The 18,151-nt window shown below is 42.4% G+C and overlaps 1 protein-coding gene across 10 annotated transcripts in view; it reads left to right on the forward strand.

Annotated features, from left to right (window-relative positions):
• Positions 1-633: 633 nt before the first annotated feature.
• Positions 634-18,151, forward strand: part of PLCB4 (phospholipase C beta 4) — a 186,400-nt gene continuing 168,882 nt past the window's right edge. For 5 of the 10 annotated variants that reach the window (XM_030268791.4, XM_030268786.4, XM_072927413.1 and 2 more), the window contains exon 1: positions 634-779. The gene's annotated coding sequence lies outside the window, so the exon portion shown is untranslated. Of the gene's footprint in view, positions 780-7,576; positions 7,599-7,685; positions 8,045-18,151 lie in introns of those variants that run through there. The other 5 variants (XM_072927410.1, XM_030268787.4, XM_072927409.1 and 2 more) reach the window with 4 other exon arrangements.

Raw genomic sequence — 18,151 nt, forward strand, 5'->3', positions numbered from 1 at the left:
AGGGGAGCACAGGGAGGGAACAAGGCACAAGGGCAGCCCATGGCAGTGGTTTGGACAGTCATGAGCTGTGAAAGGGCTGGCCAGGGGATACGGGAAGAGGGAATCCCGCGCTCCAGAGCGCCCGTGCTGCCTGTGCGCTAAGCTCCGCCAAGGCTTACTCCAAATAAACCTCAAGGAGTCCAACTGTAATTTTGAGACGAAAACTGCGAGACTTTGGGAACCCTCCAGCGGCCTCCGCAACACCCCCTTTCTCCCTCTGGCAGCGTGGAGAGCAGCAGGCCTGGCGGGAGCCCGGAGCACACGGGGGAAGAGGATTTCCTCCTCTCCCTTTTCCAATACGTGTAGCGAGCAGAGGCGCGCCGGCGCGGGCATCCTCCGGGGGCACGTGTGCGGTACCTGCGGGTGCCGGGCAGCGCCGCGGAGCCTCCGCGCCCAGGGCCGTGCGGGCGGAGCTCCGCGCCCGCGGCCCCGCCGCCCACTTGCCATGCGCTGCCCGCAGCCCTGCGCGGCGGCGGGGGGAGCCGGCGGCGGCCCGGCCCGGCCAGCGCAGGCGGCGGCCGCCCTGGGGTTTCCCCCGTCCCTGCCGCGGCTCTTGGCGCTGCGGGGGTTGAGGAGGGCGCGGCGGCGGGGGAGGAGGGAGGGGAAGGGAAGGGAGGGGGGAAGGAGGAGCCGCCGCCGCTGTGGGGCGGGCGGGTCGCACACACACACAGACACACACACAGACACTGGCACAGCGTGAGGAGGAGGAGGAAGAGGAGGAAGCAGCCTCGGCGCTTGAGGTAAGGGCGGCGGGAGCGGCCACCATTGAGGCGGGGGGGACGAGGGGCGGCCGTGGCTCTGTCCGCGGCTTCGCGCCCTTGGCGGGGAGCGGCGCTGGCCGGGCTCCCCCCGCGCCGGGCCGTAACCTTGGTCTCCCCCGGCCGCGAGGGAGGGGCGCGAGCGTGGGGGGCTGCCACAAACCTGTGGGGCTGCCACAAACCTGTGGGGCTGTCACCTGTGAGGGGCTGTCGCGGTGTGGGTCCCGTACACCCGTGTGGGGCTGTCGGACATGTGGGGCTGTCACCTGCGAGGGTCCCTCACCCCGGTGTGGGTCCCTCAGCCCCGTGTGGGGCTGCCGTACGTGTGTCTGTCACGCATGTGGGTCTGTGGTTACATGGGTGTGTGTCACATAGGTCTGACATATGTCTGTGTGCCACACACGCCTGTGTGCGACAGGCATGCAGGGCTGTGCGCACACGCGTGTGCCTGCGTGTCACCTTCACGCGTGTCTGTGCACACGCGTGTCTGTGTGTGGTTCCGTGTGTGGATCCCTCTGTGTGTGCGCCTGGCGGCTGGAGTGGAGTCCTCCCCTCATCCTTGCTGCTGTAGTTTCTGAGTGTATCCGGATTTTGTCAGTGCTGGGCGGTGTGACAAATGTTTCTGTGTAGTTAAGTATAACTTTCTTGCAGTGGGGTTTTTTTCTTCCTTTTTTCCCTTTTTTTGTTTCTTTTTTTTTTTTTTTTTTTTTCCTTCTCTCCCCCCCCCGCCTCCCCCCGCAGGCTTACCTTTGAAGATTGTTTGTTTTCTTTCATATATATCCAAAGGTCTCAGGGGATACAAGTGCTCCTGTTGCCTCTGTCTGTGTGGTTGTAATTTACAAGATATTTGTAAATCACACACTGGTGATTTTCAAAGCAAGGTGCAAAAGCAATATTTCCATTTCCATTCCATAGCCATTCCAAGGCTGTGCACTGTATTCCATGCATGACTTTGAATTATGTGCAGTCAGACACCTGTTACTTAATCGTGTTTATGCTTTCCAGTTACAGTTATCCAGCCTTGTCTTCTTTTTTTTAAAATATCTCAAAGTAAAATACAAATATCCTTTTATGCTAGCATCTAGTAGAAACCCAGGGATCTAATGGGCTTGTGAGGTATTTAATGTGTGTTTGTTAGGTAATACTTTCCCAAAGGGGGATGATTTTAGTAAGTTATAGAATAATCATTATCTCAGGGGGAGATTATATAATGTTAAAGTGTCCATGGGGATCTATCTCTAGGAAAGGTGGATTTGACATGGAGTCAAAGTCTTACACAATATAAATCTTCAGTAAAGTGTGCACCGTCCTCTATTAATACGTAATAATGTTTGTGTTTCTCAAACTTCACTCGCTGTTGCACCATGGAATTTTCAGTTTAATAATTGGTGTTAACGAGGGTCCTTGGGAAAACATCGCATTTTGGATCCTTCAAGGGGATGGAGCAGATGCTTCCATTACATGTTTGTGTTCAGGGCTGTATTCTGGAGTTTACTTGAGCAGTGTTAGCAAGCTGATACTACTCACTTCGGGTTAATTTCCTTCCAACTTCTGGGAGTGCTATGGCCTCAGTACTTGCAGGCTTTCACCAGATCAAGGGTACCTGATAGTGTCATGTACTACAAAACAATTATTGTTATATGCAGACAAGCAGTTTTGTATTGTGCAGAGACAGTTTCTAAATATGAGTTGATTATTCCTGCAACTGGTAACATCATGAAGTAAATTACAGAGCTCTGGGATGAGAATTCTCTTCCACAGCCATTAATACCAGTGCCTTCACGTGTCAGTTTTGATTCATCTCTTGATGATATTGCTAAAAATCAGGTATTGATAGAAAAGTCAAACCCCTGGTGAAAATATCACTGCATGGCTGTCAAAATAGAATGTGAGGATCTGACTTGATTTCTGGCTGTGGATATGCACTTGGGAGAGTAACAATGCCTTTTATTTTAAAGACATGCACCCACGCACAGGAGCTTTGTTCTAAAATACTGTTTTCTCTCATGAATTTATGCATAACCTACACTCTGCTTTTTCTTAGAATGCAGGGAAGACAGAACCTTGAAGGGGAAGAGAGAAAGACCAAAAGGGGCAGGAAAGAGAAGTCATTTGAATTTCCCCTACTGACAGAGGAAATACTTCCCTGTTATGTTTCACACAAAATATTGTGTAGTTTTCACCTTTTAAAAAAACAATGGCGAGTTGTTTGGGCTTGATATGCACTGCTGACTTCTGTTGCAGACTTTGGGCATTTGTTCCAGTAATATCTGGCTGTGATGGTGAACTTGGGGCTGTGCTGGAAGTCTGTCAAGTATTTGTTACAGCTGTGTAGGAACTGATGGCTTCATTTTCACTTAGGTATGATGTGTTGAAAACAAAACTTGTAGGGATATAAGTTTTATCTTATATCTTGTGCTTACCAAGATGACTTGGTTTTCTGTTTCATTTATTATCTTGTCATTTTTTTGGCTTTTAAAATTGTTTGGTGGTTTGCTTTCCTTGGTGGTTTAAACAGCTCAATTGCTATTCCCTCCTCTCCATAATTTGCCAGAGACTGAAGTCTGAAACTGCTGTTTTAATATTTTCCTTAAAATTGAATTAATCCCTTTTCTAGAGGAAAGGGAGGAAGGGACAGAGGAGTACTTGTGAGAATTTTAGAAATGAGAACCAAAACTTAATGCAGGCATCTTACCTAAGAGAGACTACTTATAAAAATTGTACCTCATTGATTTCAGAGAAGGCTGGTTTCCTCTGTAGTTTCAATAATCTGTCCCATTAGATTTTGGGAAGTGTTGTAAATTGGTTTAGAAGTGAAATTTTCCAAGTCATAAAATCTCTGGTTGGTTGTTAGTGGAAATCATTACGAAGGGTTGCATAAGCATTATTTGTAGGATGGCTAATCAGCAGCCTGGGCTTAGTTCCATTCTCTAATAAATAGATGCATTGTGCTACTTCAAAAATTGCAAAATTGATGGCTTGAGTACATTTACTAATTTTGCAAGATATGTAATGCATCTGGTTTGGGGAAGACTCTTTGATGTCTGGAGATATTGCACACACTGGAGGTGTTTATGATCCAGCCTGTTAACTCTTCAAAAGTTTTTTGATTATACTGTTTAGGACATCTTATTCTTATGAAAGATTCATGCATAGCACCACATCAAAATTACCTATGTGCACGCATCAAAGGCTCAGGTAAATTTTATTTGGCAGGACTTTCTGGGAGCAGGTTTTGTGGTCCTCTTGCTTCTGCAGAAAAAGAATGTGATTTTTGGACTTTGTATTCCAAAGAGCTGACCTGTAGAGGGTTAGAATATATGGGGTATCCCTGCTATAAATACCAAAGGTACTGTGCTTTGGCATTAGACATCCTGCTTTGCTTACATCTTGCCCTTTGAACACTAAGTTATGAAAATCTATCTTGCTGGTCCTCACCGATCTTATGGTGGTAATGCTTTCTGGAAGTTTAGTAAATATGGCTGACGAGGCTTATGAAACTGTGGAAGAAGACAGGTTCTCAGTCATTCTGGAATGAAATCATTAGGCCTAGTAGTAAGTTCCTTGTTCCAGAAGGACATGGTAAGGTATCTGAGTGCCTGGAGCAGGGTGCCACAGAATGGGAAGCAGCATCAGAACAACCCCTCCGCCACTGTCTTCAGGGTGCTGATGCCTGGAAGCTGCAGTTTTCAGGGCAAGATGCTCCCAAGCGGCTTCTGCAAGTCACAGAAATAGATGGTGCAGCTCAGCTGTGGCTTTAGAGATTCCTCTCCAGCAGACTTCTGAGTGATGGGCTGCTGATGTCTTCCTGCAGGAATCTTGGAGGGAAATCAATACTTGCATCCCCTCCTTGTGAAGACCAACATCAGCTTGTGCAAGGTGGTGAAGTGCTGTGGCTTCTTCTGTCAGATTGCCTTACAAGTCATTCTACATGTCATCCACTGAAAGAAGTACTTGTTAAAGTTGTACCTGTGCAACAGCAAAAGAATCTTGATTTTTGGAGAAGAATGAGAATGAGACAAAACCTTCATCTTGTTCTCCTCTGAAGAGCTTCCCAGCCTAATATGAAGTTTCCCTTGTTACTAGTTTTGGATAAATGGTATTTGTGTATGACTAAAATGTTTCATTTCACCTTTAGAGTTCTTAGAGGCACTAGTCAGTCTTCCTATGGGAGAGAGCCTGTTCCTGGGGAGCAGTGCGGGGTGTCACTGAGAGGTTGCTTAATGTGGTGTATCTGGTCACGGAAAGGGAGAAGTACAAAGTATCGAGCTTTTAAGGCTACTTGCCTTTTGCATGGTGTAGGTTTCTGTGGCAGATGGGGCTGTTACTTGGATCTCTTTGTGGTTCCCTGTTCTTTTCCATTGCCAGTCAGTGTTGTTAAGCTCAGTCATGATCCTCTCCCACCTGTGGTTCATAGCTGGTCATGGGAGAAACCGACCATGGATACAGCATGGAGCATCCCTTGTCCTCCTCTGTTTCATGACCACCTTGCAGGTGAATCCATAATCTGACTTTATGCAATTGCTCCATGCTGCCTGATAAAAAAATCTATTCTATAACCCATAGGTGCTCTTAATTCCTCATAGTGGGTCTCTCACATTTCTGTATGCAATAGCCAGAGATCAAAGTGAAGGTTAAGAAGTTGGTTGGCAGCTGTCGTACATCCAAAACTAGGGCCTTGCTTTCCATTTTATATGGGATGTATAATTGTACCACCATGAGGCCCTGCTCCTGGAGAGCTAAGAGTCCCTTGTCTGATCTTTCCTCAAAATAAGAGCCCGTTCTTTCCCCAGTAACAATAACTGGGAGATTTAGGCAAATGAGGGGAGACAGCCTGTTTGGAATGTGCTCTGTTCTAAGGGCTGTTTGTGGACTGGTTGAAGTTGGTGTTGCCGAAGTAACAAAGTGCCTTTGCCCTTTCAATTGTGAAGAAACTGGTTCTGTTCAGTTGACTCTGGTGCTCTCAAATTGTAACTTCCTTTGTGAGACAAGCTTGCTACCTAGAAGACCTTGAGCAAATGTGTAACATTACAGAAACTGGATTTAAAAGGGATGGTTCATATTAAATCCTCTACATTGTTCCTTCTCAGATTTTGTACCAATAGACCATTTACTTGAAAAGTCTTAATCTAGTCTTGGTGTTCGTATTATGTTGTTTTTATGTGCAGCACCATCTGAAATTATGAAGATAAAAAATTTACAAATGTCATCAAGGTATCAAATAGTTGCATAGAAGTAATTTATGTCTGCAGTTCATCTAGCAATATGCTAGCCAAGAGGGAATACTAAGCTACAGAAATTTTGGGTGCACTTTAGTATGGGGGAAATGGGTATGAAAAAGGTATTAAAGAACAGGCTCTTTATTCTTGAAGTTACAGATAAATTTCCCTTTCTAACAATTTTTACATTCAGCCTGAGCACACACGTTCCTGCAGACTGGAAGTAATCAGCCAGGAGGTCAGTGACTAATAAAGGGGGCAAAAGAGAATAGGGACTTGAAAAGTTAATAAGGAGCATCTCTTGGATTCCAATGATCGAGAGTGTCTGTGATCCTGTGAACACTGATGATGTGGAAAATAACAAGTAATAAGGGAGTTCTCTGAGATGTAAGCTGTGGTCTTGAATGAGATAGGTCAGGTGAAAGAACTTCTCATACCAAAGTGGCATTTTTTCCCTCCTTTATCTTGCAGACCATTCTTTCTGCTCCCATTTTTCTACTCCCTGAACATATTTATTTCCCATGCCTAAAATTGCCATGTCTCCCACATTTGCTCTTTGGTTTTCTTCTCTGGGGATGTGCACTGTCAATGTTGCTGCATGTGCTGTACTTGTTGCATGTACAGTTGTTCTGTACTCCAGCCGAGGCTGTGCACTGGATCCAGGGTGCTTGACTCCATCTCTGCCATCAGACTGCTGCTGCCACTGCTGAAAGGAAACAGAGGGAAGAAAGGAATTGATAGCTGCAGTGAGAGCCTGTTTGTTTTGAAATGCACAAATTAGGATAATTCGTACAGAATTCTTCTCGGTGAAGTATGTGTTGAAATGGGATATGAATGCCTTATTGGGAAGTAGGAAATTGAGCCATGGAGTGGTTTCTTTGGCAAGGCTAATGTGATATGTTGAATCCAACAGAATTGGTATAATTTTTTCTGTGAAGAACCATGATCATGGAAAGAAAAGCATTTCTGAAGAAGATGGGGAGAGAGGCTTATGAATTCTCTGTAGGTTTGTATGCAGCAATGAGAACGAAGCTCAGATGTGTTAAAGGAGAGGTTGGGTGGCACGATGTGGTGTCTGCAAGGCAAGGCAGAGACTGTTGGATGATTTGATTTTACTACGTGTTTTTCAGATATAGTTCTTGAGGATTAGTGCAGATTAATTGGGTGCTCTGGTGGATTTGGAGAGCTGTACTGCATGTCTGATATCAGCAAAGAATAGACTGAGTAATTATTGCTTTCTGGTCTTTCAGCCTGTGTTATTTGTGTACTGCTTCCCTAGCAAAATACGCTTAGAAATAGTGGTCACACATTAAATGACAAGGGAAGATGGAATGTGGTTGCAGATATATCAGTGCAGATTGCAAATGAGGTGCTGCAGTCTGGCATAGGAGCCGTGAGTTGCAGGTAACGTGGATACTTTGGCACCCCTGCTTGGCTTGTCGTTTTCGCACTGGAAATCTCCTGCGTCGGTGGATGCTGCAGGTGCGGCGGAGCTCTCGGAAATTCCCCTCAGCGTGTCTGCCATCCCTCACATGATGCGCTTATCTGCTTTGATTGGAGAATCCCCGGGCTGGAGGAGAAGGTGGGGGCTTCGCGGGGCGGGGAGCGATGTGACCTGGGAGAACAACAGAGGGCTCAAATAGGGCAGCCCGGGCGGGAGGAGGCTCAGCTGCGGCTCGGTGTCCCGGGGTGCTGCCGGTGCCACATTCCCCCAGGCACGGCAGCTGGGGCTCGGGGACCCTGTCGGCCTCCTCTGCTCAGTCTGGGGCTGGCAGGAGCAGCCCCCGCTGTGCATCTGCGTTTGCCCGGGGGAAGGTCCTGGAATTTCTCTGCTGCGACTGAACTGATACGGAGGCTCATTTCCTTTTTCCCCAAGCCCTTCAAATCTGGCAGTACGTAGCAGAGTCTCGCTGTTCTTTTTGCTGATGCTCTAGGTTTTGGCTATGATGTACAGAGTGGCTTTTTGATGACCTGTGACTGTACCAGGTGGCTGGGAAGAGAAAAAACTTCTGAGAAACCTTGGCCCAGGTGAGGACAATCTGGGCAGTTTTTTTAGTTGTACAAGTTGCTGCTTTTCTGCATTCACACATCACTGGTATAGTTTTGCTTCTCTCAAGCAGACTCCTATCTACTTGGATGTGTCCTAAAGTATTGTGTATGTTTGGCTCTGCATGTTTTTAATTTTTTGTTTGTTTTTCTTTACACACTGAGAAAGTACTGGAATTGGCATATGTACCAAGCCTGGTAAACAGATGTTGATAAAATGGTCTTCTTTGAGATATCCTAATGAGAGCATGAGCTTAACTAGAAGAGCCATATAAAAATAGTTATTGTGCCACTGTGTGTCTTTATACAAGAAAATGCCTTAAATTAGTCTTTGCATCAGGTAACAGAAGTATTTGCACTGCTTTTATGGGAGTAATATAATCTCTTCCCTGTGGAATTAGTGAAGATGACACCTCGGAGGAAGCATGTGGTACTTAACTGGGAGAGTTAATAAGTTGGTGTGGTGCTGGTGAGCTCTGTAACGTGGATGGATGTAGGGGTTGTGTACTTGGCAGAGAGAACCCCCAAAGGCACGACCGTGACCTCAGCTGCTGCTGATGGTCACAGAGCTGTGTGGATCCAGCAGCGAGCAAAGGTGCACAGAGCCTTGGAAGGATAGCAAAGGGTAACAGCAGGATCAGTCCTCTGCATTCTTCTTTTACCTGTATAGAGAGCTGGGTGAGGATTACTGTGGAGAAATGATGTGTGTTGTTCCTATGGAATGTTTCTGTTTGCTGGGTATAGAAGGGATAAAAATCTTCAGCTCCTCTGGTCTGGTTGAGTTCATTCTGAAGAATTCTTACTAGTGAAGTTTGTAGTGCAGAGCTATGGTCCCTGTGTGGACGGAAGAATCACAGCTTGTTTGGACCTTTATCTGGTAGTCTAAATCATGTAAAAAAACTTCATATTCTCTGCTGCATCTTCATTTCCAGTGCTAAATCTAAAGATGATCCGTTGGGTTTTGATTATAGTGACAGTCTACCAGTTGATTGATTCAGGGTTTTGGGGGACTTTTTTTTGAGGGTTTTTTTTAAGACCTAAAAAACACTCTTAAACATTCTTAACATTCTTAAAAAAAAGTTGTTGTTCTTATTTGTAATGACTTGTTTGTTTTGTGTGGATTCCTGTGTGTTAGTTTCTTACAGCTTTCCTGTGATAAACTAAAAGCCTCATGTAAGCTAACAGCATTTCCAGATGTGGGGAAATCAAAAGAATATGTTTGCAGTAATTCTTTGCTATACAAACACATGAATTTATTTTGTAAATGCTTCTTGTATTTTAAAACACATGAGGTGAAAGCAATACTTTACAGGAGTAGCTGTGAATTGGCATGAAATCAGTTACTTCTGAAAGAAAAAAAAGAGCTTTATTGTTTTTTTTTTTTAATGAAGTCTGTGGCACTTCAGTTTTCAAAACTGAATCAATATACCAAGAAATGCATGCTCTGATTTATATACCTCTGATTTAGTTATGCTCAGTTTATAAGCAGTGACTGGTAATCTTCCCTGATCTCATCCTGCTTTTATTTTTAATTTACCACTGAAAAGACACAAGACACTGCTCACTTTAATCTGGAATAACCACCTCCTCTCCCCACAGTAGAATGAACGAATAATAATATTGTGAAAACAACTATCTAAGTGCAGCTCTCAGGTATCTGACACGTTAAAAACATCAATTGAACTGATCTGAAATTATGTGGAAAAACATACAGGTAGTTTTTCAGGTAATTTTGAATCATCAAATGATTGATTCTGTGAGTGGTTTTCCATGATTCAGGTGCTGAGCAATGTGGTGATACTTTGAGGCTTTTGAAAGCTGGAAAACAGTTTTTGATCCTCACAGGTAGAAATGGCAGAGGAAATTGCATTGCTGTGTTGTTACATTATTTGGTTTTAAGGAATTGGCTCCATCCCACTGTAGTTTAGTGTCAGAATGTTTGCTGGGTATTTTCATTCTTGCTTTTAAGTGCAATTGTTTTCTTTACAAAAGACAATAATACTAACAAGTTTTTTTTTTTGTTAGTCTTTTTGGGGGTTTAGTTTTTGAATTATTTAATTTTCACAGAATCAGTCAGGTTGGAAAAGGCCTCTGAAGCCATTGAATTCAATCTGTGACCCAACATCACTGTGGCACTGAGAGCCAAGTCCAGATTTTCCTTTAGTACCTGCAGGGTTGGTGATTCCACCTTGCTCTGAGCAGCCCATTGCAATGTCTAACCACCCTTGCTGTGCCTAAACCTCCCCTAGTGCAGGCTGAGACCTTGTCCCCTTGTCCTGTCACTGGTTTCCTGGGAGGAGAGGCTGACCCTCACCTTGTTAAAACCTTCTGTAAGGGAGTTGTACTCCCTCAATAAAGGGATACATCTAAAACAATAGTCTGAACCTTTAGCAGCATTTAAATGCTCATGAAGACGTTCATGAATAATTTGAAATTTTAACCAGAACTTGTGTTGCTTCACCTGGTTCATTTGAAAGATCTGTGGAAGCATTTCTTCAGAGCATTAGTGGAAGTAATTATCAGAGTAAGGTGTTGGTTTTGTGTTTGTTTTTTTGCTTTTCTTTTTAGGAGCTATAAAACTATATATGTAAATATTTCAAAATTGTAGACTTAGGGTATTTGTTCAGGTGAGCTACATCTCTTCCTTAACAACTGACTAGTAATTTAAATTACAACCACTTTTCTGGTGATATTCTTGATTTCATCAACCATTACCTGAAATCTCTCTGAATAGCCAACTTATAGTTTCAATTAAAAAGCGCTTCTATGTACATGAATATCACATTAATTACACAAATAAATTTCTGTCTGCCTTTCCTTTTGTAGAAGTTGATGAAAAGATAATGCTTCTCAGTTAGTTTTAAATCATTTAAAGGGAGGCTTATTTAAACATGACTGAAAGTGGATTAATCCTTTTCTTCCTTCCATCTCTTCCTGCTATCATCACATCTTGGGTTTTAGAAACTAAGGAATGTTGTCTAAAGGGCTGTGGCAGGGAATGTTTTGCTTATTCCAGTTGTCTTCAGTCCAGCTGGTAATTAGCACTTCTTTTAGTGACTGAAACATAATTTTAACAAGATTTGGCTCTTCCTTTCAGCACTGTCTATTGACAGGGCATGGGTGTTGCAAGCAAGTAACCTGAGTCCATTTGAGTCTTGCATCTCAGAATTCAATTCAAAATCATCCTGCCTCATCTAAGGGGCCTTTTGGATGCTTATTGAAATTTATCTTTTGTCCCTTACTGTGATACTGTTGTGACTGGGTTTGTGCATCTGCAGTTTTATCAGGGATGATTCATAGGCCAAAATGGTGTTTGTCCACTCAATGCTTCATTCCTTTCCCCTTTCAAAGGGAAAATAATGGGAAAAAAAGCTATTATATCTGAAAGATAATAGCTTCTCTTTTATTGTTTGGCAGTGTGGTTTTCTTTTTTTTTTTCTTTTTTTAATCTTGAAATTTGACCTAACGAAAGAAAGGTAACGAGAATCCAAATAGTGTCAGGACTTGGCTTAGGGATTTGCCTTGTATGAGGAAAAAAACTGACCTGAGTAGAGCACACTGCAGGTGCACAAACCCAGCCCTCCAGAGCTGGAGTTTGATTAAATCAGTCTGTGGTTTTTGCAGGTGAAATAGTTTGAGACCTTAATTTCAGAGCTTTATTTGTTCCCTATGGTCCCCACATCCAATGAGACTCTGTTTATCCCTTCCAAAGCAAAGCGTACATCCACAAAGCTGGCTCCAGCCTTCTCATTTGTAAGATCAGGTGTCAAAAGCATTCACTTTTTAAGGGTGGAGAGGTACTGGTGGAATTTTAGATGGCTGTGTTGAGACTGATATAATTTCAAAACTAATTTTTAGCTCAATTTCAGCCGAACAAGGAGTGGCAGTCAGGCCACTTGATCCTGTAGGAGGAGTGGTGGTATTCTTGGGTTAGGACAGGTAACCTTTGTGACACAGGAGGAGAGGGGCACAGGCAGAAAGCTGTTTGTTGCTTGGTATTGTTTTGGTAATTCCACCACCTAGTCCTCTTTCCCTGTCTTTTGTGTATGGGCATAGCTAGTCACACTTTAAAAATTAGATTTCTTTGATCTAAAGCAAGACCTGGGTTACATATAGTGTGATGCACACCCTCACCCGCAGTGTTCTGATTAGGTATTTTTCAATATCTATCTTAAAAGTCATGATAATGCCTGACAAGAAGGGTCACTGTCTTGTGAAACATGAGATCCAGAGCAGATTTCAGCAGTGCACATCGGAACAAGTGCATAGTTCCAGCCCTGAAAGTATGAACTGAAGTACAGCACAATGTAAATGTCAGCTCAAGAATGTGAGGTAGGTTTGGTATGATCCCTTAAGGATTCTTTGTTCATGGCCTAAATTGCAAGGTTTCTGGGGCAGGGACTATACTTGCATTATTTATTTTATGGCATTTATTCCAATGCATTCGTTGTTATTTTTTAATTAACCTGCTTGGTGCCCATTTGCTGATACCTCAGATGAGAGAATACACTGCAGTACAGCATTTTTAATTAGAATATATTTACAGAAGTGATATATGCAGGTTAAAAAAATGGCATCCATGCTGTTCTGTTCAACATGCTGAAGTATCTAAGGGAATAAAGCAGCTTTCAGACTGTTTCTTCTCTTTATATTCCAATTGTTGAGACCTTTTTTAATGTGGTGAGATGACTTCCCCAAAGCCTGCAGCCCAAGAGTGTTAGCAACAGGGATTCTGGTAAATTACTTCTTGACCTTGACTTGGAAATCAAAATGTAGCAAATCAGGGACATGGCCATGCTCTACCAGTCCAACTCCCAGGGGTGCAGGGTAATGTATGGAGGAAGGCATTGCTTACACTGCTCACATTCATGTGCCATGCAGTATTAGAGGCCATTATCTTTAATACCTTCGTTATGCAACAGATCCAGTTTTGATTTGTAGCCCAGAAAGAGGAAAGTTTCAGTTTTAGAAGCACAGTCTGTTATAGTATATTTATAAAGCAGTCTTTTTGCATATGGACATTGACAGCAGTCTTGCAGCAGAAATGAAAATGTTCTTCTTAGTGTTGTTTCTAAGTTTGAGGATTCCCTGTGTAAATCTTTTAAGTCAGAACATAATTCAGGAGCACTTTTTCTTTTTTGTTTTATTGCTTTGGCATTAAAAAAAGTATGGACATAGTCTGAATCAGCAAAGCTGGCTTAAAGGGACACTCAACTGAAAAGCATATGTATGTATAAAAAGGAATTTTCTTATTTTCTTTTGCAAAGGATCAAAGTAGTTGTGGACATCAGGCCTACCACTGAACATTTTAAAACTAATTTATATGTTTATTTCTGTTTCCTCCCTCTTTCTTTGTGTTCTGTGAACGGCAGCAAACCCTGAACAAGCTCAAATGCACAGCTGGATGAGAAAAGAAATGGAAAGGGCTGGGCAGAAACTGCAATCTTACAAAGCATAGATCTAGAAAGCTGTTTCAGCTATGCTAAAAATTATTTATACTTTGCAGTCTTGCAATTCTCAGTGATCTAATAGTGGTTCTGGAATCTCTCTTTTAGGCGTTGTACATATTTGTTAAAAATGCTCCTTCACCCAAAGAATTTATTGCACTGGAATAGGAGGAGCCTAGAGCTGAACACAGTTTTTGGTATATAAGCAACAGAATAGAAGTGTGAAACATTTCCAGCTACATGTGTTTAAGATCAGCCTAAAAATTCAAGCTGCATGTTTTAATAATTTTTGATCAAAAGAAGTTCCACTTGATCAAAGATTTGGACTTCCCTTTAAAGTGTAAATTTTTGCATTGGACAATGTAGCACAAACCAGCACTAGCTACCATCAGATGAGATTTGCTTCAGTGCAGCTGGCAGCATCAGGCCCAGGATGTTTGCACAATGAGGCTTTGTAAACCTCCTCTGCAGAACTGCAATGCTTTGATCTGTTTACTGGACAAATCAAAATTAAACTGATGTCTTGGTTTTTTTTTTTTTTTCCCTTAGGAGAAACTAGCATTCAGGAAATCTGGCTGGCCATATCAGATTTTGCCCCAAGAAATTGCATTAGTTTAAAAAAGAGGCATTGTACTCCCAGCTTAATGTTTAAACTCAGTGTCAAAACGTTAGGGTAGAATAATGCACACCGATAATGTAAATGGTTTTCTTGGGTGAATTTCAACTCCTGTGCTAGTATCTGGGAGCATATATTTACTTTCTTGCATTAAAATACCACGCTATTTCCATCACAGTAATGCCACTTGCAGCCAGCTGGTTGCAGCCAGGTTCAGCGATAAGAAATCAAAACTGTTTTTAAATGTATCTCTGTTTATTACAGTGTAACTTTTCTTTTATACTTCGTATTATCCAGTGACTAAACATGTTTACTTTAAACGGGCTGTGTGTTCCAGGTGGGTAGGAGCAAAAAGAAGTGCGTTTGAACCAGTTGTAATTAAATTTCAGCTCTGTACATTTTGTCAAGACAAGAAAAGCTGCTGGCATTTAAACCTTGCAATGCATTATGGAGTGACTACCAGTCAGATCTTCCTATGGAATTAAAACAAATTGGAAAGCAGAGTGAGAAAGGGGAAGAGAGATTTGTGTGAATTAAATGACTACAGCCTGTGGTTTGCCAGGCTCTCCTGCTTTTGTTTATGATGTCTGGTTATGTAAACTTCTTCCCACCACTTTCTTCTTGAACTTGCAGCAAAGCAGTTTTGTGTGGTGTAACATCTGCTGGCATAAAAGTGTTTGTAAATAAAAAAAATCTTTACTGTGCAGCCCAGTAGGAAGGAAAGGATAGAAAGGAGTGTTCTCTAGAAACACAGATGGCTTTAGTCATTAATAATGTTTTATGAAATAATTTTTAAAATATGATTGCCAAAAAAAGGGATTGTATGAAGAAGCAATCTGAGTGCATCTACTTGGTAAATTTGGAAGAATTTGCCGTTAAACTTTCCTGGAGTAGCATGCCCAACGTGATCAGTCATGTAATCTTCCAAGAGTGATGGGACCAAGAGGTTTCCATAAAATGACAGGCCCATTCTGTGTTATTTTGCACTGTGCAAAATAATCTTGTGTTATAGTATGGTATGTAATTGTCTCAGGAAATATTCAGGGGGAAAAGTAATGCTGCTTAATCCCTTTCCCTTGCTGTTGTGGAGGATCAGGATAAAAAAGCATAGATCACAACATGCCACGTTAGAGCTGCTGGCCTGCATTTCAGAGCAAGGTTGGCAAGGAGCAGGCTCCCAGTTTCTGGAACACTGAGTACATCCCAAAGAGAACTATTAGGCTGCAGTAGGATTCATGTGAGGATGCTGAGCTTTCCCTGGAGACAACAATTTTATCTTGGTGATATGATGTGCTGGCAGCTGCTGGCTTGCTGGCCTGGAAGGAGTATCCATCCTCTTCCCACCTTGTCACCTGCTGCATATTCCCTAATGACTACAGTAGCTGCCCACTTTCCATGTTGGAGTCCAGGCCTGTTCCTTCCTTTGTGTTCTCTTTGAATATGGTGAGACACCCTTTAACTTTACTCTTGGTTGGAGTGCAGATTTTTATGATAATAATTAATTTCATTGGCCCAAGCTGAGTAAAAGCATTTACCCATAATTGCCCTGGATTCTTTGTAATGCTGTAAATGAAGTCTTGGATTGTTAATGCTTTCATCAGCAGAGAGTAATTTCATAGATTGAAAACCTCTTAAACTGCAGCATGATGATTTTGATTTCAGAGAATTACTAGAGGTGACTAAAAATTGACAATTCCTCCAGAAAAAAAAAAAAAAAGAAAAAAAAAAGAATAATAACTTTTTTAAACCATAGGTAAAATTATCTGCAGGAGCCATAGGATAAGACATCCAAGACACACTGAAATTCTCTGAGTCAAAATGCAGATTGTGTATTTTGGTGCTATTACATTTGCATACTGATAAGAGTTTGTAGTAACTGTTCTATATTGCACAAATGCTGCTGTTGTTTATTGCTTGGCTTAAATTTTGTGGGGTTTATCATATAAATATAATTCATTCTCTGTAGAAAAAGGTCTAAAAGATTCTATTATCTACACATCATTTTGGAGGGTGTACTTTATTATCAATTGATATGCTTTTTATGAAATGGAATCTCTGGCCTCCAAGTACTTGACATCTCTGTGGAAACAGTCTGCCTGTTTGAGGAGGGCAGTGCCCTGAGTCTTGCTCAGCAAACATCAAGGAGTAATTGTACCTTTCAATTTAGTTATATGCACATTGATCCCGAGTTGACAGCTCTCTTGACTCAGGATTTCATGTCTGGAGGCAGGCTTTAGGACTTACGGGGTGGGTTGGGTGTGGTACTGGTAGGAGGCTGTGTGCTGTCTTTGGTTAATAAGTTTCTGATTTAGTAAAGCTGAATGCAACAGCCCTTGATAGAATTCTATTGTTTATGGAAGTGATTTCCATCATGGTATTCCTATGACCAGATTTAAATTGTGTTTAACTGTGTGGTTACCTGCTTCTTTTGTCTCTTTTGGGAGTCATACTGTCAAGTTTTTATTTACTTGGGATGAACAGCCATCTGTGCCTGTAGTCAGTGCCATCCAGGTCAGAATCAGTGCAGAAATGGTGCAGAGTATCTGGTAGCTGAAGATGCTGCTGATCCTCTGGGCGAGCACACAAAATGTTCCAGAAGGATATGCCAGAGGCTCAAATTATGTAATGCCTCGAGCAGGAAGCCACCGAATTATGTGTGGAGCATGTCAGCAGCAACAGCCTGATGTCCCTGGCAAGGCTCCACTCCAGGAAGGAGCTGGGCTTTCTCAGAAGCCTCACAGGAGAGTGAGCGATGTGCAGTGAGGCCCTGCTGGAGGAGACTGGCCCGTGGGAGGCAGGAGCTGCCGGGAGGCAGGAGCTGCTGACACCACATCGCTCACTGTGCTTTCCTGCCCCCAAGTGTAAGAATGACAGGGAACTTTTCACATTTTCCTTTTGCCTTGTGTGTTTGCCTCTTCTTTTGCTTTGATGTTCCCCCCCACCCTTACTCCTAGATCCTGAAAAAAAAATACAAAGAAAGAAAGGACCGTTTTAGAAGCTACGCATCTAGATTAGGGATATACAGGCAATTCATGTCTGAAAAATGTTAACAGTTGTGTGTCTAAAATTAACTAATGAGCTATGGTTGAAGTTCCTTTTCAGTACAAAATGAGAGAAGGTTTGATAGGTAATGATCATTTCAGTATATTGACAGACTAAAATTGTCATGTTTAAATTAAGTCTCTAATGGTCTTTTCTAAATTGGGTACTTGTACTTCGCTTTTAATTAGAATGAGGCAAAAGGTCCTTATTGGAATTCTAAAGTTATACTCTGGGTGACTCGAGGAGGTGATTATCTGTAACCAAGTGTCCATCAATGGGAAAGTCTTGCAGAAGTGTGTACTTGTCAGGTTATTTTCTCTGAGCATTTCAGAGTGACAGGTGAAAAAGAGCCTTGAATGATGGATCCCTGTGGATGAAAACTTGTTTTCTGCTCAAAACTAAAAATAAAAGAAAAAAAAACTGTTAACAAGCCCAGAGTCTTGATGAATGTTGCCCATCCTTTTGAAGGAGCTTTATGATTTAGCTGGGTATTTTGCAAAAGTAAGTCTTTTCCTTGTAGGTTGTAAGGGGCTTAGGTCAAGAAGAACCCATGGGGTATATTTAAGGTGACAGGAAAGGCCAGGTGACAAGACACCTTGTGCCTTACTGGACAGTAGTGAAGAAATTTGTGTTGTGGCCAGAATGAACACTGGGCACATCAGAATTTGATGCTTTTACACCTGCCTTGGTGTTCCAGTTCAGCTGGAATCCTGTGATACCTAGTTAGGTGTTCAGGAAGTGAGGAACATCAAATTAAAGATCCTTTACCAAAAAAAAAAAAAAAAAAAGCAGGCACCAAGGTACTTAAGACCAACTTACTCACTTAAAAAAATATTTATTTTTCTTTAGAACATGAGAAAGATGAAAATTGTGGGATTTTTTTTATTTTAGCCTTTTCACCCAGCTCTGGAATGAAGGGCAAACCTGAGACTGCAGCAACTGTCTGTGCCTCCATCAGCTGTCCTGTTACTGTGAATTACAAGC

Source organism: Taeniopygia guttata, chromosome 3, assembly GCF_048771995.1.
Source record: "Taeniopygia guttata chromosome 3, bTaeGut7.mat, whole genome shotgun sequence".
In the NCBI taxonomy this organism is placed as follows: Eukaryota; Metazoa; Chordata; class Aves; order Passeriformes; family Estrildidae; genus Taeniopygia; species Taeniopygia guttata.